Source organism: Amphiprion ocellaris, chromosome 7 (genome assembly GCF_022539595.1).
Source record: "Amphiprion ocellaris isolate individual 3 ecotype Okinawa chromosome 7, ASM2253959v1, whole genome shotgun sequence".
Lineage (NCBI taxonomy): Eukaryota > Metazoa > Chordata > Actinopteri > Pomacentridae > Amphiprion > Amphiprion ocellaris.
The window spans coordinates 31,256,723-31,266,628 of NC_072772.1; positions in this window are offsets into that span (position 1 = coordinate 31,256,723).

Here is a 9,906-nt window from a genome sequence, read left to right on the forward strand (position 1 = left end):
ATTCATAGCTGAGTCAGCAGATAAATGGTGCTGAACTTAATGTCTATTAAGGGAAAAAACAGGGATTCAATGAAGTTATGTCTTTGAAGGATCATTTTATACTTTATAAAAGGTTACAGTAAACATAATGACAACAAACCAAAGAAAAATACACATAGTTTAACATGCAGTTGCCTGATTATACTGATGAAATGCAGAATATTTAGTGCGGTTCGTTTTTTAGGCCATGATAGCAACATGGTCCTAGTGATGGAAATGCCGGGTTGTTTGTGGTCTTAACATTGATGAGGAACTGGATGGATTGGAGATAAAATGCTTAATTTCATGGAGACCAGATGATTTATTACCTGCAGTTTCTTTTTGTTCCTTTTCAGAAATAACTCAACAACTATAGGACTGACAGCCATGATAAGTGGTACAAATAACAGCTTTCTTGGCAATAAATTCTCCAGATTTTAGCAGTCCCTTGAATTCTTCTCAAGCCACTAAATGAGGCTGATTTCATGGAGCAGTGCAGTCCTTTAAGGTTTTATTGTTTTCTCGCCTGAAGACAAATTGTTAGTTCCAGAAATTCACACAAACTAATAACTAGTGTTTGCATTTGAGTGTGATGACTTGTGCGTTCCATGTATGAGGATGTAAGAAGCTTTTGATGTTATTTTTTAATATATATATAAGTATCTGAAAATGTAAGCCCAGCATCTCAGAAACTAATCCAAACTGCATTCTGATAGAACTCGTGGGATCCTGACCAAAGCTGACAAACTCTGCAGTAAGAACTATCAGACTTCCTCTCTGGCTGCGATTTCTGCCAGTTTTGAATCAGGGAGCATCGTGCCAACCGGCATCATGCACGTTCACACCCCTGCTAGCGCAAATTAGTGGTACGCTCGTAAATTACATGCAGGATATATATAGTTTTTTGAGAAGACGAAGGAGTTAAACCATGTTTGACAAGCCCATTACGCCAGTGGAAACAAAACTGTAATTTTACAGTCGTGTTAGAAGCCGTTTTTGAAGCTAATTTTTGGTTTCAAGGAAACATCTCAACTCTGACATGCCACAGCTCTGTGCTTCAAAGATAATTTACTGTCGTACATCTGGTGATAAATTGGATAATAATACAAAGTGATCCCCAAATGCTGCACTGTAACAAGTTTGAACAACAAGAAAAGGGTCACACTGTCAGTGAAATATGTCATCTGATTGTAAGGGGAGAGAAAAGCAGTTTGTATCTGCCTAAAGCAATTTAAACATCCACATTTCTGCTCATTTGTGAAAGCGTGCCACAGTTTAGGGTTTCTGAACTGTGTTCATACCAACTTTCCACTGATTTCACTTAATTCTGAATAGGAAGAACAGGAAAATGTTACCAACTTTGAGTTAAACACCACAGCAAAAGTGTTTATTTGTGGCTTGTTTTGTTTTTACGGTTAATTAAAACTTCAGCATATCGAAGTTACCATGAGTCGATCTGCCAATATTTCAATTAATTGATGAGCTGCTCTACCACCCAAGCCAAGGCCACCTCCCCAAAAAGAAGCAAATTGGCAGAAAATTACATAATGTGCTACTTTACATTCATTTAGCAGATGTTTTTGAGTCAAATAAATCCACATGCATACAGTGTAGTAGGAAAAAAATAAGATGTCATCAAAATGCGTAAGTGCATTGCATGTACGTATCTCTTTAGTTGTTGATTAAACCCATAAAAACCCATCTCTGTGCATCAAAACCGAACTTTTATACTTTTTTTCCCATGAAAATAATCCTTTCAGGTCTTAAAATGGATTAGGTGTAACTCTACACCGCTGCTCCTTCACTTTACACTCCTCACCTACAGTTCTGTACAAATACTGGAAAACTACTTTATGCTGCACAAGGCCAAATCAGAGAATTGTAGTAATTCAGAGAAATACATGTTCGTACCAGAAACCAGTTCGAAAGAACTGTTTCCTATTATTTGCTATATATGAAACCCTGCAAGTCTGAATCCATGTTTTTCATACCGTCATTGGTACACTGCAGTTTTATGGCATTTATAGCTTGTTTCATTCAATGTGTCAGCATATATACACTACTGTTCAAAAATTTGGGGTCACCCAGATAATTTCATGTTGTCCATGAAAACTCACACTTTTATTCATGTACTAACATAACTGCACAAGGGTTTTCTAATCATCAATGAGCCTTTCAACACCATTAGCTAACACAATGTAGCATTAGAACACAGGAGTGATGGTTGCTGGAAATGTTCCTCTGTACCTCTATGGAGATATTCCATTAAAAATCAGCTGTTTCCAACTAGAATAGTCATTTACCACATTAACAATGTCTAGACTGGATTTCTGATTAATTTAATGTTATCTTCTTTTTTTTTTAAATGCTTTTCTTTCAAAAATAAGGACATTTCTAAGTGACCCCAAATGGTGGTATACATAAAAAAAAAAAAAAACAAAAAAAAACAAAACAAAACAAATAAACCCTGCTGTTCACCATAGGGGTCCTTTAATTATTCAGCAATATTCAAGTATCTCTGGTGTCAGTAGCATCAGCTAATAGATAAGTCCCTGGAAGGTTGAAAAGCATCTTTCTAAACACAGCGCTTTGTTTTAAATAACACTGAAGTCACATAGAGCCTTTAAAATTATGCTCAACAGATAAAATATGTAAAGTAATGCAGTAGTTGTGTCTGTATTAAAGGAAAATACAATGTTTTGCTTCTGTACTGATTATGACATGAAAGTACTTGTGGCAACTTGAAGACAGGAGTGTAAAAGTGTCACAGTGTTGGAGGGTTTTATGTGCTGGACGATTGCTTGACCTTTGCTTCCTGGAGTCTCCACCTGTTGTCTGGTGACAGCACAGTCACAAGACTTCAGGAAGTTACTGCAAACTGCCGGGAGAATATTTCAGCACATATGATCCACATGAAATCTGCTTTTTTTTTTTATTACACTTTAGCTTTCCGGCTAGTTTGCAGATTCTGTCTATCTGTTGGCTGGTTACTCTTTTTATTAATGTTTATGCTAAGCTAAAGTGATCAGTAACTGGATGTTAAAGAGGTATTGATCTTGTCATCAAACACTCCACAAGAAAGAAAACTGCAAAAAAATCTCAAAACATTCCTTTAAGACTTCGAACAACAATCTTTTTTGCATCCTGCGCCATTTCTTGAGATTGTTGGAATTAGATTGTACAGAAAACAAAGCTAAATACAAGATATTTGTGACAAAAAACAAAAGTTAAAGACCATTTTTTAATCACTTATTCATCTGATTGTTTAGCATTTTGTCAACATGTCCAAATGTCGGTTTTCTGATGTGTTATTAAGAGTTTTGCTAAACTTTTCACTGATTTTCCAACCACACAAACTCCTTAATGAAGTCCCTTTTGTTGTCTCCTTTAGAAATAAACATGTTGATGATTTTGTTGTGTTGAATATCAAAACGTACTGCCTTCAGTATGGCAACATAGACTTTATGCAACATAATACGTGAAACCACAAAATAAAAGACCAAACCGCTGTGTCATCCTCACTCTCCCCCGCCTGATGTGATATTCCGACTAAACGAATTAAAACGGAGAAAGCGCAGCCAGAAGAGCCTAAAGCGGCAGATTATTGCATGTTTCTCTTGTTCTCCGGCCTCAGCTGCCAGGGGAGACTCTGGAAAACAAAGAGGCCTATGACAGACCACCTGCTCAGAGAGGATTGTGGGTACCAGCTACTGTACACTAAACAGCTGAACCAGGAGCAGCGTGAGCGTCCCGTCGGGGGAGGAAGGGAGGCTAATCCGGGCGAGGTGGGCTTGTGGAAGTGGTTGCAGAGGTCATGGCTGAATGTGGCGTATCTGAATCCTGACGGACAGTGGTCAAGTCTTCGCTCAGTACATAAATACTCCACGCTACATTAGCCACCAAAGCCTTTCCACATGTTGTTTGCAGAAGGCCTCCGTGGTGCTTAAAGCCCGATCCCCATCTGGGTCTTTCCAGGTCAGCTCGTCCAGGACTCACGGACGTGCATTCGGCTGCACTAGACTGCAGAGAACACTCCACTCTGTAGTCCTGTGGTTTACATACCCAGCCAGCTCCACTCAGACCAGCACACTCCAGAAAAACCCAACACAATCAGACCTTGTTTGGCATCCGACCGAGTCTGTATTCGTCTGTCAGTGGAGCCAAACTACTCCCGTTCGATCCAGTGTTTCTTCTCCTGTTACAGGACTCTGAGTGTAAACAACTTGAAACAGGGCAGAATAAGCAGATCTTTCCACTGGTCTCAAGAGAACGACACTTGATTCAAGTAAATCGTTTACACAAGTTGATTTTAATTGGGAACAAGTTAAATAATCTTACCCCAGCGACCGATTTTTCTTCTTGCTTTTAGAGAAAAACAAGACATCAAAACTGAGCATCAGACTGCGACATTAAAAACTTAAAAAAACATTAAAAACTACAACACTATGATTAGTTTTGGGGACATACAGAATGTATTCAGCACTGTATGCTGTAGTTTTGATAATTGTGCCCAATGCAGAGACCTCAGTTGTAATATTTTGAGCATTATTTATCGAAAAACAAGATGTCAGCACTAGACAGCAAAGTATAGGGTGTGCTATGATGTAAGTCTTGTGCAGTACTAATGCCAAAACTACATCAAAACTACAACATTTTAGATATTTTTGAGCAGTCCTGGGGACAAAAAGAACGTACACCGTGGTGTGTGCTCTAGATTTGATGCTTGTGTCCAATGCAAATGCCTTCATTGTAATATTTTGAGTATATTTTATAGTAAAACAAGATGTCATCACTAAAAATCTAAATACAGGACATGCTATGAAAACAGTTTTTTTGTAATTTTTAAGCCAAAAATACATTAGTCCGACTATGAGCAATTATATCTGCTTGAACGGCATTACAAAGGAGAACAAGTCTTAAAAATCATACAGATTGTAAGCTGTGGTGTGTGCTCTGGTTTTGATACTGCAAATGCCTCAATTCAAATATTTTGAGCATTAAAAAAAAATGTCCACACTAAAAACCAAACTATAGGATGTGCTATGATGTAAGTTTTGTGCTGTGCTAATGCCAAAAGTAGATTAGTTTGACTATGAGCAATTTTATCTACGTGAACAGCACTAAAAAGGAGAACAAATCTAAAAAAATCAGTGTTTTTGGCTAGTTTTGGGGACAAACAGAATGTGTACTGTGGTGTGTACTCTAGTTTTAGTACTTGTGTTGATTGTAAACACCTTAATTCTAATATTTTGAGCATTATTTACAGCAAAACAAGATATCAACACAAAACACCACAATACAGGACGTGTTATGATGTGCATTTTGTGCAGTGCTAATGCCAAAATTACTTTAGTTTGACTATAAGAGCAAATAGATACACTTGAACATCATTAAAAAGGAGAACAAGTAATGAAAATTTGTGGATTTCTTTCAGCAATATGCAGCATTTTAGAAAGTTTCTGACTAGCTTAGGGGACTTACAGATTGTAAGCTGTGGCGTACGTTCTAGTTTTAGTAGTTGTGTTCAGTGCAGATGTCCTCATTTACAGGCACCAAAAAATATTGTTTCCTTGTCTGAAAAAATCCAAAAATTCTGCAAAAAAAAAAAATTCTACAAAACTCTGAAAATCTGCAAAACCTTCAGGAAGAAAATTCCAATAATTCCTTAAAAGTTTTATTTAAAAAAAATCCCCCAAATTTGGCAACCAAATTCTTGTAAATATTTTGAAAAAATGAGTAAAAATCTTCCCAAAAAAGTCCTTAAAATATCTAAAGTGATTACATATGTATCAGTAAAATTTCTGATGTTTAAGAACATTCACAAAAAAAAATCAACCAAAATCCATCGATTTTCACTGGATTTTGGTAGATTTTTTTGTGAATGTTCTTAAAGAAGCATTTTTTTTTTAACATTTCTTTTTTTACACCAAAAAATATCCAAAAATTTCCCAAAAATGTTGAAAATGTGGACATCAGAAGTTTCATTGTGGAAATATATATACATTTTTTTCCACATTTTCAAACTTTAGAACGGGCCAATTTGACCCGCAGGACAACATGAGGGTTAATTGTATTATTCTGAGCATTATTCATAGAAAAACAAGACGTCAACACTAAAAATCAAACTACAGCACATACTTTGATGTAAGTTTTGTACAGTGCTAATTCCAAAAATATATTAGTTTGACTGTTAGAGCAAATATAGTTATAGTATAGTATATATATATATATATGTAATATAGTGCAAATATATAAATATATAATAAATATAACAAATATATAACATAGTGCTCTAGTTTTGATAATTGTGCCCAATGCAGATACCTTGACTGTAGTATTTTGAGCATTATTTCAGCATCTTCCGTGATTCTGGAGCTTTAGTGAGTAATCTTTCATATTTCTTACAAATCTGGACCTGGATATCTGCAAGACAACAAATGCACGGCTACACAACGTCTGCGGACTTTCTTTAAAACAATATTTTGTGCTGCCGGACCCCCGGGGCTGGGCTGAGGAGACGGGCCTCTTCCTGCTGCCCTCGTTCCAAGGCCACTCAGCTGTGCTCTGCTCAGTCATTGGGGTTTCAGCCCAACAGGGAGCCCTCTGCGGCACGGTGAGGTCCTCAGGCTGTGTGATGAGAAGTGAGCCGGGAGGGAAAGGGAGGTCACGGCGGGGAGGTGGGCCTCCGAGTTTTACGAGCACAGGCCTGTGCACGGCTTTGCTTACCTCCACTTCACCGCCTGCCTGGCAGATAAACGATGATAGAGCAGAAATATACGGTAGGCTGGCTAATATATGTCGGCCTGTCGAGCAGAGTAGTACAACAGATTCGCTCCACCTCCTCGCTGTGTGGTCCGTGACACAACTGTCAACTGAAGGGAGGAGGAGGAGGAGGAGGAGGAGGAGGAGGAGGAGGAGGAGGAGGAGGAGGAGGAGGAGGAAGCTCACAGCTGCAGCCAGCATGAGACGTATGGCGAGTGTGAGGAACAGAGGACAGCTAAATTTACAAATAAGAGGAAGTAAACATTGTTGGAAGGGGGACAGCTCATAAAAAACAAACACAGTGGCTCTACAGCACTTTCTGTCAAGGAGGAAAATGAAAGAAAATCAGAATCTCATTAGATGTAAATGGAAACACACATCCTCACTGTAAGCCAGCACAGACTATTTTTCTCATCCAGAGATTGAATCATCTTCTGTTCAGCTTTAGTAACACATTCCAGTGCAGGTGGTCCTCAGAAATGAGAGGTTAGCTTCGCTTTCAACAATGCCAGTGGTAATGACTGATCTAATCACAGGGCACGCTGGAGGAACCCACCTGTTTTGCCAGCTTCGCTCTCACATAAAGCGCAGTCTTGCCAAGAGCTCACAGTCTGGGCGGGTGGCACATGTTGGGGTGGCAGTAATGTGTTACGCAGATTCCTATAGAGTCTCAGCTATCTGGGGCTGATTGTGTTCTCTCATCTGCTGCCAAGAACAAAAAAAGAAAAGAAAAAAAAGCTGCCAGAGCTTGGACCGGCCGGATCCGCTTGATGGGGCACCGCACCTGAAAGCTTTTACGGGCTAAAAGGGTCCAGATAAGACGTTCCCTTCTGTCCCTAACTCTCCCCCGACCCCCGACACAATCCAAAACATTTTGTTTTTCAAACGGCTCACATTTTCCAGTGGCCTGGTCTTCTTCCTTCCCATTGTTTTTTTTTTTTTTTTTTTTATAAAAAAGAAAGAAGTTGCAAGCAGCCAGGCAGCAAATCAGGCAGGCAGCCAGCAGATGTGGCAGGCCCTTGTGTACAGGACTGCAGTGCTTAGAAAGGATGTGCTTCACCAGTAAAGTATTTGGTCAGCTCCAGCTCCAACAGAACAGTACTTATTAATGACATATCTCACTCCTCCTCTCCTTTGTCACATCTATGATATTCCAGCAGCTGCATGGTGGTTGTGTTAACAGTCTAGCTGCACTGGCACAGACTTCAATTTCTAGTGTGCATAATAATTTTATTGCTTTTCCAAGATCTGATTTATCGTGATCAGATGTGATATAGACTCTCCTCCTCCTGTAGTCCAAGGTTGGCTTACTCTGTGATTCCCAAAGCTTGTAAAGATGTCCCATTTTCCTTTTCCTTGACTGGAAGTTGCCCAGGTGTTGTCATGTCACCTTGACCTCATTATAACAGGTATTCCATTTGTTTCCTGAAGTTTTTATGGTAAGCAAACACAATTTTTTGTTTTAAAATGTAGAATTCTTTCACCAAGGTCTGTTTTTAGTGCAGTTTGTCCGGTTGTCTGTTTGCAAGATTACACAAAAACTACGTAGCCGAATTTTATGAAACTTTGTAAAGAGGTAGAACATGTGCGGAGGAAGAATCCGTTACACTTTGGTGCAAATGTGGAAAATTATCTTTAAAATTAAGAAATTGTGCATTGGCTTTGGTGGAGGACTGTGCTCTCAAAGAGTTTTTCAACTCTTGCAAGAACTTTTAAAGTAAAACCTTTTGAGGTCTTTGCGCTGGCTTCCAGTCACTCAGAGGACAGACTTTAAAATACTTGTGTTAGTTTATAAAACTCCAAATGGTTTAGAGCTCAAGTCTATCAGTGACCTCCTTTCACCATATGAACCATTCATATCGCTCAGGTCCTCTGGTAGAGTCCTGCTCTCTATCCCCAGAGTCAGAACCAAAAATGGAGAAGCAGCTTTCAGCTTTTATGCTCCACATATCTGGAACAAATTTCCAGAAAACTGCAGGTTTACTGAAACTCTTAGCTCCTGTAAATCAAGGTTAAAGACTTATTTATTTACTTTTGCCTTTGATTAATGACTGTCTTAATACCAGCACTACACTGTAACTTTTAAAGTGGATCTATTTTATCTCTCTCTTCATCTTAGTTTTAATTTCTTTGTTTTTAATTGTCAGAAACTTTCATGTTGATTTTATTGCTTGAATTATGTTTTATTTCTATGTAATGCATGCTTTTAATGTCTATGTGTTTAAATCATCTTTGTAATTAATTTATTTGCCACTGTGCATGAATTGTGCTATATAAATAAACTGACCTTGCCTTGCCTTCTTCCGTCCAAAGTTCTTCTAAACTATTTCACCTGACTATATGCTGAAATATAATACAGTTTTTATTGGTGCTTTATGTCATACAACTTAAATAAAACTCACAGCCTAACAATATATAGTATGTCTCCCTGTAAGTACCTGCACCTCTACAAACCTTCCCAAACTGCACTAAAAAACAATTTTTATCACACTTTTAGGGATACTGGCCACTGCAGTTAACCTAAAACTGCTCTCCAACAAGCAAACCATCAAGTAAAAAGTCTCCTAAATTTGCTAACTCCTTGTAAACTGTGCTTTCTGCAGGAAAACAGGCCATCGTGCTCTCTCTTTGGACCTCCACGTAAAACATCTGGATGCTCGCATGTGATGCTCATACGCCAAATCACATAGAGCCACTCAAAATCTAGTTCGCATTACATCTTAATGCCTTCTGGAATCGCACATAATCTTCTCATCTTAGTTATCCCTAGTAAAGAAAATTAGAGGCGACCACACTCGGCTAATTCATCTTTAACAACGCTGAATCACTCTGAAGGTCAATATTTTCTCACGTCAGACGATTCTTGGCTATTTTGTCCGAAGCGTCGTTGCTCAACGTGTTTACATCCTTTTAACTTCGTCTGCCAGTCCACCGTGCCCTCAGAAACCATGTTGTTTTATGCTGCAGTTTTATCACATCTGTTTGTCTTCCAGCAGTCTTCTAAATATAGTCTCCCCTCCACAAAAAAAAAAAAAAAAAAGACGAAGCCCTCACTAATTAGAGCCTTCTCCTCAGTCTGGGGCTGCTTCCAGTGAGAGCAGCTTTATGGACTTCTTGCTTGCAGTG